This window comes from Lolium perenne, chromosome 4 (assembly GCF_019359855.2).
Source record: "Lolium perenne isolate Kyuss_39 chromosome 4, Kyuss_2.0, whole genome shotgun sequence".
NCBI classification, from domain to species: domain Eukaryota; kingdom Viridiplantae; phylum Streptophyta; class Magnoliopsida; order Poales; family Poaceae; genus Lolium; species Lolium perenne.
The window spans coordinates 156,540,653-156,554,781 of NC_067247.2; the positions used below are offsets into that span (position 1 = coordinate 156,540,653).

Genomic DNA, 14,129 nt, shown 5'->3' on the forward strand with positions numbered 1-14,129 from the left:
GCCTCTGCTACCTGACCGACGATGCACACGCACTGCAACAGAACAAGAATAGAACACAAACTGCTGCTCACCAAGTGTGAACGGAGGTCATGGAAAGGGGCAATTGGAGGCACATGTGGCAGATGAACCAAATCATCAAACCAGCGATGATGATGATGATGATTAGTGCTATACTGTCGTAACAAAGGCCTGAAGGAGGGTTACAGTAGACATAGGACGGTTCCCAATCTCATCACACGCCTTTTCTGAACATTGCCGTCTCGTCTACCGACACAAATGTTCACTGTCAGGACACTTTCCCAGACTAGTGGAATTTTGTAGGTGAAAAGATGGAAGATTCTTGAGCCGTTGTTCATGAAAACGATGATGAAGCAACGTTGTTTGGGGCTCGTTACCAGGGATTTCAGTTGTGACATGAGTTAACACAAGCAAGAGCTAACTAATGTGGCAATATCTATCGGTTAGCGGTTATAGGAGTTGTTAGAAATACTTTAATTATAGGGGTAGGTATTATTACATCCAGGGATTTCAGTTGTGGCATGAGCTAACACAAGTAAGAGCTTATATGTGGTAATGTGGCAATATCTGTTCGTTAACGGTTAGTACAGCATAGGAATGGCCAGAAATACTTAAACTATAGGGATAGGTATATACATCTAGCAAAGTGTAAGTTTGAGAATAGGTTTAGGGTTTCGTGGTGTGTCTCCACCACGTGATCAGCTTTATTTATATAGTCATCAACAGGTTACAATACATGTATAAATACATCTATACAGACCGTATTTAACACTCCCCTCAATCTGAACTTTTACATACAAGATTTAGATTGGATCTAAAACGGTCTAACATCTGTTGGGTAGCTGGTTTAGTAAATACATCAGCTAGCTGATCACTTGAAGATATGAACTTGACCTGAAGAGCTCCAGTTGCAACACGCTCGCGCACAAAGTGGAAGTCGATCTCTATGTGCTTCGTTCGAGCATGGAAGACTGGGTTAGCGGTCAGATATGTTGCCCCTAAGTTATCGCACCATAGTATGGGCGTGTGCTGCTGGACTACTCCGAGTTCCTTAAGCAAAGACTCTAGCCAAATCGCTTCAGCAGCTCCATTCGCCAACGCCTTGTATTCAGCCTCGGTACTGGATCTCGAGACTGTAGGCTATTTCTTCGAACTCCAGGATATCAAGTTTGGTCCTACAAAGATGGCAAAGCCCCCTGTAGATCGTCTGTCATCAACACACCCGGCCCAATCTGCATCAGTAAATATGCTAATGCCAGTAGAGCGGGACTTCCGGAAACACAAGCCAGTATCAAGTGTACCCTTCACATATCGCAAGATGCCTTTAATGGCCTCCCAATGAACCTCATTCGGCTGGGAAAGGTACTGGCATACCTTATTTACAACAAAGGAGATATCTGGCCGTGTGAGAGTCAAATACTGAAGCCCTCCAACTACACTGCGATACCGGAATGCATCATCAGTATGTAGCAGTGTACCACCATCACGAGAAAGCTTCTCCGAAGGAACTAGAGGCGTGGAAGTGGGTCTGCAATTCTCCATGTTGACACGATGCAGAAGGTCCAGTGCATACTTGCGTTGTGTCACAGTCATGCCCCCAGAATTGAAGGACGCTTCTAGGCCAAGAAAGTAATCAAAGGGACCCAAGTCCTTGATGGGAAAGCTGTCCGAGAGAGACTGGACCAGACGATCAACAACTCCTGGTGTAGAACCGGCAATGACAATATCGTCAACATAGACCAGCATATAAATCTGAACACCATCCCGGGAGAAGATAAACAAGGACGTATCAGCCTTCGAGGAGGTGAATCCGAGCTGAAACAAACGAGCACTGAGACGAGCATACCATGCACGGGGAGACTGTTTCAAGCCATAGATGGAACGCTGCAGCTTGCACACATGCTGAGGGTACTGAGCATCTTCAAAACCAGGCGGCTGCTGCATATAGACCTCTTCTGTCAAGAATCCATGAAGGAAGGCGTTGCTCACATCAATTTGACGGAGAGTCCATCCACGGGACACAGCGAGAGAGAGAACCAGGCGCACCGTGGCAGACTTCACAAGGGGACTGAAGGTATCGCCGTAATCAATACCATGCTGTTGGGAGAACCCGCGAGCGACTAGGCGAGCTTTATGCTTGTCAATGGAACCATCGGGGCGGTGCTTTGTCTTGAAGATCCACTTGCAGCTAACCAGATTGACACCCGGTGGCCTGGGCACAAGACGCTATGTGTTATTCTGGTGAAGGGCGACAAACTCATCGGTCATGGCAGCGTGCCAGGAAGGCTCCCGGAGAGCGTCGCGATGCGAGACGGGAGCGGCGAAAAAGGCACGCCGGCGGGGATCATACCGCACGGTCCCATCGTTGAATTGCTTCGCACGGCGAGAGTCGGTGCGGAGGCGCGTCGCCATGGGGTGACCGGGGGCAGGGGCAGCAGTCGACGTAGCATCGTCGGCCGAAGTCCCAGCCGAGGGCGACGCGGCTGGGGCGGAGCCGGCGGAGGGCGACGCGGGCTGGGCCGAACAAGGCCCAGCAGGGGCAGGCGACGGAGGCGCGGAAGGCGCATCCGATGGGGCAGCATGGGAGGTCTCGGGAGCCTCCCCATGCCCATGCACGTCGATCGGGCGAGCGGGCGAGACGACAGGGGACGGCGACGAGTCTGGCACGAGGACCTGCACAGTAGACACAGCATCTAGAACAGCATGGTCAGTAGACAAATAAGACAGGTCATAATTTCTCACATGGGCACTCGCAGCCGGTTCGGTGGAAGGAAAAGTGATGATGGACTCGGCTAAGGTGGAGATATCGATGGTGACACCAGGGGTCGCATAAGGGAAAACGGACTCGTCGAAAACAAAATCTCGAGAAATGTAAATGCGCCCGGTAGACCTAGCCAGACACTTGTACCCCTTATGCATAGGACTATATCCTAGAAAAACACACATTTTCGAACGGAAAGAGAGCTTGTGGGAATTATATTTGCGAAGACTGGGCCAACAAGCACATCCAAAAATGCGTAAAAAGGAATAGTCGGGGTTTATTTTGAGGAGGCGGTGCACGGGTGTATCATTGTTAAGCACGGAGGTAGGCATGCGATTGATAAGATAACACGCCGTTAAGAATGCTTCATCCCAATACCGTAGAGGGACGGAAGCGTGATCGAGCAAGGCAAGGCCCGTCTCGACGAGGTGGCGGTGCTTACGTTCCGCAACACCATTTTGTTGGGACGTATGGGGGCGGGACACACGGTGGGAGATGCCCGTGTGCTGAAAATACCGGTGGAGCTTGTGATACTCGCCCTCCCCCCCCCCCCCCCCAGTCTGACTGAACCGCCTTGATTTTGGTGCTCAAAAGGCGTTCAACATGGGCCTGGAAATTGTAGAAGACCTGCTCAACGTCAGACTTGTGTTTGAGGAGATAAATCCAGCAAAAACGAGAGTAGTCATCAATGAAACTAACATAGTATTTGAAACCTCCGGAGGTGGCAATAGCAGGACCCCAGACATCAGAGTGAATCAATTCAATAGGCATAGTGGAAACACGATGAGATGCAATATAAGATAATTGATGACTCTTTGCACGCTGGCAAGCATCACAAACCAACCCCACAGTATTGTCTGACGAGGAACAAGATAAATTATTTGCCCTAACAAGAGTTTGCACTATTTTACTTGTAGGATGACTGATACGTCTCCGACGTATCGATAATTTCTTATGTTCCATGCCACATTATTGATGATATATACATGTTTTATGCACACTTTATGTTATATTCGTGCATTTTCTGGAACTAACCTATTAACAAGATGCCGAAGTGCCGATTCTTTGTCAAGCTTGTTTTTGGTTTCAGAAATCCTAGTAAGGAAATATTCTCGGAATTGGACGAAATCAACGCCCAGGGTCCTATTTTGCCACGAAGCTTCCAGAAGACCGAAGAGGAGACGAAGTGGGGCCACGAGGTGGCGACACCATAGGGCGGCGCGGCCCAAGCCCTGGCCGCGCCGACCTGTGGTGTGGGCCCCTCGTGACGCCCCTTGACCTGCCCTTCCGCCTACAAATAGCCTTCGTCGCGAAACCCCGCACCGAGAGCCACGGTACGAGAAACCATCCAGAGCCGCCGCCATCGCGAAGCCAAGATCCGGGGGACAGAGTCTCTGTTCGGCACGGCTGCCGGACGGGGAAGTGCCCCCGGAAGGCTTCTCCATCGACACCGCTGCCATCTCCACCGCCATCTTCATCAACGCTGCTGTCTCCCATGAGGAGGGAGTAGTTCTCCATCGAGGCTCGGGGCTGTACCGGTAGCTATGTGGTTAATCTCTCTCCCTATGTACTTCAATACAATAATCTCATGAGCTGCCTTACATGATTGAGATTCATATGATGATGCTTGTAATCTAGATGTCGTTATGCTAGTCAAGTGAATTTTACTTATGTGATCTCCGGAGACTCCTTGTCCCACGTGTGTAAAGGTGACAGTGTGTGCACCGTGTGGGTCTCTTAGGCTATATTTCACAGAATACTTATTCACTGTTATGAATGGCATAGTGAAGTGCTTATTTATATCTCTTTATGATTGCAATGTGTTTTGTATCACAATTTATCTATGTGCTACTCTAGTGATGTTATTAAAGTAGTTTTATTCCTCCTGCACGGTGTAATGGTGACAGTGTGTGCATCCATGTTAGTACTTAGCGTAGGCTATGATTATGATCTCTTGTAGATTATGAAGTTAACTATTGCTATGATAGTATTGATGTGATCTATTCCTCCTACATAGTGTGAAGGTGACAGTGTTCATGCTATGTTAGTACTTGGTTTAGTCGTGTTGATCTTTCATGCACTCTAAGGTTATTTAAATATGAACATTGAATATTGTGGACCTTGTTAACTCCGGCATTGAGGGTTCGTGTAATCCTACGCAATTAGTGGTGTTCATCATCCAACAAGAGAGTGTAGAGTATGCATTTATCTATTCTGTTATGTGATCAAAGTTGAGAGTGTCCACTAGTGAAAGTCTAATCCCTAGGCCTTGTTCCTAAATACTGCTATCGCTGCTTGTTTCTTGTTTCTTGTGTATTACTACGCTGCGTTACTACTGCTTGTTTACTGTCCTGGGCAAAGCACTTTTCTGGTGCCGTTGCCACTACTTATTTATACCACCTGTATTTCACTATCTCTTCGCCGAACTAGTGCACCTATTAGGTGTGTTGGGGACACAAGAGACTTCTTTCTTTGTGGTTGCAGGGTTGCATGAGAGGGATATCTTTGACCTCTTCCTCCCTGAGTTCGATAAACCTTGGGTGATCCACTTAAGGGAAACTTACTGCTGTTCTACAAACCTCTGCTCTTGGAGGCCCAACACTGTCTACAGGAAAAGGAGGGGGCGTAGACATCAAGCTATTTTCTGGCGCCGTTGCCGAGGAGGAAAGGTAAAAGGCACTCATACTTCGGTTCCGTGTAACGATTTCTTTTCTGGCGCCATTGTGTTTGTGCTCGAAGCTATTTCCTTTAGATCCTGCAATTGCATCTTTTTGTTTCTTGTTTACACTAGTTAGGCATAATGGAAAACAACAAAAATATGAGAGATCTTTATGAACTTTATCTTGAATTAGGATATGATGTGTTTGAAGAGAGAATTAAAAAACCCATGGAACTTTATATGCATGCTAATGGAAATGTTATTAATATGAACACTTTGAACACTATTGTTGCTAATGCTATGGAAAATTCTAAGCTTGGGGAAGCTGGCTTTGATGGGCATGATCTTTTTAGTCCCCCAAGCATTGAGGAGAAAATTTACTTTGATGATACTTTGCCTCCTATTTATGATGATTATAATGATAGTAGTCTTTTGTTCCCACCTGTTATGGAGGATAAATTTGATTATGAATACAATATGCCTCCTATATTTGATGATGAGAATAATAATGATAGCTACTTTGTTGAATTTGCTCCCACTACAACTAATAAAATTGATTATGCTTATGTGGAGAGTAATAATTTTATGCATGAGACTCATAATAAGAATGCTTTATGTGATAGTTATATTGTTGAGTTTGCTAATGATACTACTGAAAGTTATTATGAGAGAGGAAAATATGGTTGTAGAAATTTTCATGTTACTAAAACACCTCTCTATGTGCTGAAATTTTTGAAGCTACACTTGTTCTATCTTCCTATGCTTGTTACTTTGCTCTTCATGAACTTGTTTATTTACAAGATTCCTATGCATAGGAAGCATGTTAGACTTAAATGTGTTTTGGATTTGTTTCTTGATGCTCTCTTTTGCTTCAAATACTATTTCTTGCGAGTGCATCATTAAAACTGCTGAGCCCATCTTAATGGCTATAAAGAAAATAACTTCTTGGGAGATAACCCATGTGTTTATTTTGCTACAGTACCTTTATTTTATTTTGAGTCTTGGAAGTTGTTTACTACTGTAGCAACCTCTCCTTATCTTAGTTTTGTGTTTTGTTGTGCCAAGTAAAGTCTTTGATAGTAAGGTTCATACTAGATTTGGATTACTGCGCAGAAACAGATTTCTTTGCTGTCACGAATCTGGGCAAAATTCTCTGTAGGTAACTCAGAAAATTATGCCAATTTACGTGAGTGATCCTCAGATATGTACGCAACTTTCATTCAATTTGAGCATTTTCATTTGAGCAAGTCTGGTGCCTCAATAAAATTCGTCTTTACGGACTGTTCTGTTTTGACAGATTCTGCATTTTATTTCGCATTGCTTCTTTTGCTATGTGGGATGGATTTCTTTGTTCCATTAACTTCCAGTAGCTTTGGGCAATGTCCAGAAGTGTTAAGAATGATTGTGTCACCTCTGAACATGTGAATTTTTGATTGTGCACTAACCCTCTAATGAGTTTGCTTTGAGTTTGGTGTCGAGGAAGTTTTCAAGGGTCAAGAGAGGAGGATGATATACTACGATCAAGGAGAGTGAAAGCTCTAAGCTTGGGGATGCCCTGGTGGTTCACCCCTGCATATTTCAAGAAGACTCAAGCGTCTAAGCTTGGGGATGCCCAAGGCATCCCCTTCTTCATCGACAAATTATCAGGTTTCTTCTCTTGAAACTATATTTTTATTCGGCCACATCTTATGTACTTTACTTGGAGCGTCTGTTTGTTTTTGTTTTTGTTTTTGTTTGAATAAATGCTTGTGTGGGAGAGAGACACGCTCCGCTGGTTCATATGAACACATGTGTTCTTAGCTTTTAATGTTCATGGCGAAGGTTGAAACTGCTTTGTTAATTGTTATATGGTTGGAAACAGAAAATGCTACATGTAGTAATTGGTATGATGTCTTGAATAATGTGATACTTGGCAATTGTTGTGCTCATGTTTAAGCTCTTGCATCATATACTTTGCACCTATTAATGAAGAAATACATAGAGCTTGCTAAAATTTGGTTTGCATAATTGGTCTCTCTAAAGTCTAGATAATTTCTAGTAAAGAGTTTGAACAACAGGGAAGATGGTGTAGAGTCTTATAATGTTTACAATATGTCTTTTATGTGAGTTTTGCTGCACCGGTTCATCCTTGTGTTTGTTTCAAATAACCTTGCTAGCCTAAACCTTGTATCGAGAGGGAATACTTCTCATGCATCCAAATCCTTGAGCCAACCACTATGCCATTTGTGTCCACCATACCTACCTACTACATGGTATTTCTCCGCCATTCCAAAGTAAATTGCTTGAGTGCTACCTTTAAACAATTCAAAATTTATTACCTCTGATTTGTGTCAATGTTTTATAGCTCATGAGGAAGTATGTGGTGTTTATCTTTCAATCTTGTTGGGCAACTTTCACCAATGGACTAGTGGCTTCATCCGCTTATCCAATAATTTTGCAAAAAGAGCTGGCAATGGGATTCCCGGTCCCAAATTAATTAACAAAAAAATAGACACTCCTCCATGGTATGTGATTGTTGGACGGCACCCGAAGGATTCGGTTAGCCATGGCTTGAGAAAGCAAAGGTGGGGAGGAGTGTCATCATAATAAAACTAAAATAAAAAGGAACTCCTTCATGGTATGAGATTGTTGGCAGGCACCCGAGGATTCGGTTAGCCATGGTTTGTGAAAGAAAGGTTGGAAGGAGTGCCACCCAAAAATAAAATAAAATGGGAGCCGCTCTTTGAAGGTTTGTCTGGCAAGGGGGTTAGAGTATCCGCTACCATTCGTTGACAACAACATACACCTCTCAAAATTTTACTTTTATGCTTTCTTTATGTTTTCAAAATCAAAGCTCTAGCACAAATATAGCAATCGATGCTTTCCTCTTTGAAGGACCTTTCTTTTACTTTTATTGTTGAGTCAGTTCACCTATCTCTCTCCACCTCAAGAAGCAAACACTTGTGTGAACTGTGCATTGATTCCTACATACTTGCATATTGCACTTGTTATATTACTTTACATTGACAATATCCATGAGATATACATGTTACAAGTTGAAAGCAACCGCTGAAACTTAATCTTCCATTGTGTTGCTTCAATGCCTTTACTAAGAATTTATTGCTTTATGAGTTAACTCTTATGCAAGACTTATTGATGCTTGTCTTGAAGTACTATTCATGAAAAGTCTTTGCTATATGATTCATTTGTTTACTCATGTCATTTACATTGTTTTGATCGCTGCATTCATTACATATGCTTACAATAGTATGATCAAGGTTATGATGGCATGTCACTCCAGAAATTATCTTTGTTTATCGTTTACCTGCTCGGGACGAGCAGAAACTAAGCTTGGGGATGCTGATACGTCTCCGACGTATCGATAATTTCTTATGTTCCATGCCACATTATTGATGATATCTACATGTTTTATGCACACTTTATGTCATATTCGTGCATTTTCTGGAACTAACCTATTAACTAGATGCCGAAGTGCCAGTTGTTGTTTTCTGCTGTTTTTGGTTTCAGAAATCCTAGTAAGGAAATATTCTCGGAATTAGACGAAATCAACGCACAGGGTCCTATTTTGCCACGAAGCTTCCAGAAGACCGAAGAGGAGACGAAGTGGGGCCACGAGGTGGCGACACCATAGGGCGGCGCGGCCCAAGCCCTGGCTGCGCCGACCTGTGGTGTGGGCCCCTCGTGACGCCCCTTGACCTGCCCTTCCGCCTACAAATAGCCTTCGTCGCGAAACCCCCAGTACCGAGAGCCACGGTACGAGAAACCATCCAGAGCCGCCGCCATCGCGAAGCCAAGATCTGGGGGACAGGAGTCTCTGTTCCGGCACGCTGCCGGGACGGGGAAGTGCCCCCGAAAGGCTTCTCCATCGACACCGCTGCCATCTCCACCGCCATCTTCATCAACGCTGCTGTCTCCCATGAGGAGGGAGTAGTTCTCCATCGAGGCTCGGGGCTGTACCGGTAGCTATGTGGTTAATCTCTCTCCCTATGTACTTCAATACAATAATCTCATGAGCTGCCTTACATGATTGAGATTCATATGATGATGCTTGTAATCTAGATGTCGTTATGCTAGTCAAGTGAATTTTACTTATGTGATCTCCGGAGACTCCTTGTCCCACGTGTGTAAATGTGACAGTGTGTGCACCGTGTGGGTCTCTTAGGCTATATTTCACAGAATACTTATTCACTGTTATGAATGGCATAGTGAAGTGCTTATTTATATCTCTTTATGATTGCAATGTGCTTTGTATCACAATTTATCTATGTGCTACTCTAGTGATGTTATTAAAGTAGTTTTATTCCTCCTGCACGGTGTAATGGTGACAGTGTGTGCATCCGTGTTAGTACTTGGCGTAGGCTATGATTATGATCTCTTGTAGATTATGAGGTTAACTATTGCTATGATAGTATTGATGTGATCTATTCCTCCTACATAGTGTGAATGTGACAGTGTGCATGCTATGTTAGTACTTGGTTTAGTCGTGTTGATCTTTCATGCACTCTAAGGTTATTTAAATATGAACATTGAATATTGTGGAGCTTGTTAACTCCGGCATTGAGGGTTCGTGTAATCCTACGCAATTAGTGGTGTTCATCATCCAACAAGAGAGTGTAGAGTATGCATTTATCTATTCTGTTATGTGATCAAAGTTGAGAGTGTCCACTAGTGAAAGTCTAATCCCTAGGCCTTGTTCCTAAATACTGCTATCGCTGCTTGTTTACTGTTTTACTGTGTTACTACTGCTGCGTTACTACTGCTTGTTTACTGTCCTGGGCAAAGCACTTTTCTGGTGCCGTTGCCACTACTTATTTATACCACCTGTATTTCACTATCTCTTCGCCGAACTAGTGCACCTATTAGGTTTGTTGGGGACACAAGAGACTTCTTGCTTTGTGGTTGCAGGGTTGCATGAGAGGGATATCTTTGACCTCTTCCTCCCTGAGTTCGATAAACCTTGGGTGATCCACTTAAGGGAAACTTGCTGCTGTTCTACAAACCTCTGCTCTTGGAGGCCCAACACTGTCTATAGGAAAAGGAGGGGGTGTAGACATCAATGACCTAAACGCTGATGCCATTGCGCTGGTGTGGTCTTGGTGCTGGAGAGAGCATGGTGAAACGACGATGACGAAGCTCGACTAAAGGGAACTGGGTAGAGACCGCCCTCACTTCTACCGAGAATAAGAAGTTTCCTCGTGGCCTTGTCCTTAACACAGAAAAAGTCACGGTGAAATTCCACAAAGATATAATTATCGGAAACTAGACGATATACAGAAAGAAGATCTTTGTGGATGTTTGGAACATGCAGGATATTTTTCAAACGGAGGGAAGAACCGGCTAAAGTTGAATGACCAATGTGAGAAATTGACAAACCTGCACCATTGGCTACTTGCACGTGATCCTTTCCGCCGTATCGTTCGGCCATGTGGAGGCGCTCGAGATGGCTGGTCAGGTGGTCCGTCGCCCCCGTGTCCATGTGCCAATGGGAGTCGTTGGAGCTGGTGGACGCCGAGTTGCCGGAGCGCTGACGTGGAGGCGCAAACTCAGGGTTGAAGCGGTTGCGGCAGTCGCTCGCCTCATGCCCCTAGTAGGTGCACAGCTGGCATTGTGGCCGCTGCTTCTTGCGGCTGTTGCGGCCGTTGCCGCCGCCGTTGTACTGGCGGCGATCGCCCCCACCGTAATTGTCGTTGGAGCGGTTGTTGTTGCCGCCCCCACCGTAGTTGTTGCTGCCGCTGTTGTTCTGGCGGCGATCACCACCAGTCACTTGACCGGTGCCGGGGTGCCCAGGGTTGTTGTCGTAGGGGCGCTGCTGCGACGGCTGGCCGGCGGCGGGGAAGGAGCCAGGGCGTGACACTGCGTTTGCAGAGGAGGACCAGTCATCGGTCTGGGTCTGCCCCGCACAGAGGGACTCAAAACTGAGCACGTGCGAGTAGAAGTCCGCGAGAGAGTCAGCGCGGTTGTCGCGGATCATAGAGGCCGCGAGGGGGTTGAAGTCGGAGCCCAACCCGGTGATCATGTAGTCGATGATTTCATCGTCCTTGAGGGGTGATCCGGCGGCGGCCATGGTGTCCGCCATGACCTTGACCTTGTTCATGTACTCGCCGGCGGTCATGTCGTTCTTCCTCGGAGATTGAATCTGCCGATGGATGTGCCGAATATTCGCACGGTTCTGGGCGCCAAGCATGGCGTGGATTGCTTCCCACACCGCGGCGGCCGTAGTCTTGCCGATCATCTGGCAGGCGATGTCCTCGTCCATGGACGAGAGGAGTAGCCCTAGCACACGCTGGTCCTGTGTCCACCACGTGGCGTAGGCGGGGTGATCCACGGTGACCGCAGCGTCACCCGTGCCTTCGACGATGGTCTTCGCCGGCGCAGCCGTAGTGCCATCGAGGTAGCCGTGAAGTCCCGCCCCGGAGAGATTTGGGAACGAGAGAGTGCGCCACAGCATGAAGTTGCTCCGATTGAGGCGCACCGCCGGTGGCGGAACGGAGGTGGTGACAGCGGCGGTGGTGGTGGCACTGGGCGGTGCGAGGAGAGGGCCGAGGGCCTTGGAGGTTTGAGCGGAGGAGCTCATGGCGGTGGCGGCGGCGGCAGAAGAGAGGAGGCCGAGATCGGCTCGGCTCTGCTACCAAGTTTGAGAATAGGTTTAGGGTTTCGTGGTGTGTCTCCACCATGTGATCAGCTTTGTTTATATAGTCATCAACAGGTTACAATACATGTATAAATACATCTATACATACCGTATTTAACAGTGTAAACAGTGTACCTCTGTACACGGGTGCAGCTGACACAAGAGCCGAACTACAGGACCGACGTGTACTACTTGGTACTGCATCAGGTTGTTTATTAACATGTGACCTCGGGATAACATGCTGAGACTAGCCTTTTTCACAGTACAGTACACTCGAAAAAGGCAATCAGAGTTAACTTTGCGGCACTACGCACTAGCTCGCCTTTTTGGCTTGACAGAAGAGGCTTATGTACAAGGAAAGATGAGCACATGCAACTGGGTCTTGACTATTGATCATAGGCCATTTCATTGTTCTTGCCTTATTGGTGTTCAGCTGAAGTGTCATATGTGGTAGTCAATTAGTCATGACATTTCATTGCTACACAATCTGGTACTCTGCACAGACTGATTTATCAAACCGCCAAAGCTATGCATAGTGGGAATTTTGTTCCTCAGATGCTATTTTTACTCGTAATTAATAAGCGCACACACACACAACCCACGCGCACAGAGATCTGGAAAAAAAATTCTTGATTAATACATACGACATTTGTTTTGCCAAAGAGAACACTAATTGAAGCATTTCAGATTTTCTTTGGACAAATTAAGAGTGTACCAAGAACTATGCTTTAAGCTAATGGTCAGAGTTAAAATATTCCAGATAACACAAACATGGAAGTCTGGGGATTAGAGTAAAAAATAACAAAACTGTTTTCGTTCTTCATACTCAATTATGAGATTGCTTACCCACATATGCCATGTGGTAAACATAACACAATTGTTAAACAGTATTTTTTTACAACATTTTTTCTCTTCTTTTGTTAGCTTCTAGAATTAAATCATTCTAGATAATACAAACATATGACATTTTTTCCCAGAGAGAACATTAAATTAGGCATTTGATCATTTCTTTGGATAGAGTACAAAGAACAATGCCTTGGGCTGATCTCACAGATCTTCAACGCTCAAAGTGACTCGAGGATTAGCAGCACACACATGGGTAACAAAATTTGATGATACACACCAAATGCAACATCAAAAGACAACATTATTCAGTTACAGAAATTCAATTGAAGCATTTGAGGAGAAGGGATCATCTTTGCACAAAGATAGTTTCCTTCCTTTACAGACCGATACACATTTTTATACTACTTCCCGATCACAACTCAGAAGTGAGCAAAAAACAGGAGAAGGGAAACCCTGTGACATTTTTGCTCCATATAAGCACACATACAACCAACACATAGGAGAAGGGAATCAATCTTACTACATATGACAATTTTTTGCCAAAAAAAAACATTAATTGAGCATTTCTTCGGACAAATTAAGAGTGCCAAGAACAATGCACTAAGCTATGTTTAGACTGAAAACGTTCCATATAACACAAACATGGAAGATTGAGGACAAGAGTCAGGAATAACACAATTGTTTCTCCTCTTCTGATTGCTTCTAGAATTAACGGACACATTCCCAAATCGATCTCACAGACATTGAGTCCTGACTATTGATCAGAATACATTTCATTCATTTGAAGTGTTTGTGATCTACAGTCTGTTACTACATACTGGGAATTTTATTCCCGAGATAATTTTTGCTCCTGATAAGCATACATACAATCCACATATAGAGAACTGAAAAAAAAAACTTGATTACCAAGAAAAACATGAGTTGAGCCATTTGAGCATTTCGTTTGGACAAAATAATGGTACCAAGATACATTCTTAAGCTAATGTTCAGAGTGAAAGTGTTCCAATTTATACAAACATGAAAGAATAGTGTTATAGAGTGAAGAAGAGCACATTCGACAATTTGTTGCATAAAAACACTAATTGCGGCATTTGATCATTTCTCTGGACAAAGAGCACCAAGAACAATGCACTGGGCTAATGTTCAGAGTGAAAAAAGTTCCAGATAACACAGACATGAAAGATTGGGGATAAGATTCAAGAACAATGCAATTG

At 44.8% G+C, this 14,129-nt stretch overlaps 1 non-coding gene across 1 annotated transcript; it reads right to left on the reverse strand.

Annotated features, from left to right (window-relative positions):
* Positions 1-11,345: 11,345 nt before the first annotated feature.
* On the reverse strand, positions 11,346-11,484 carry LOC127297757 (small nucleolar RNA Z247). The gene has a single exon (XR_007849447.1). It is a non-coding gene; the product is annotated as a small nucleolar RNA Z247 (small nucleolar RNA).
* Between the last annotated feature and the right edge of the window lie 2,645 nt (positions 11,485-14,129).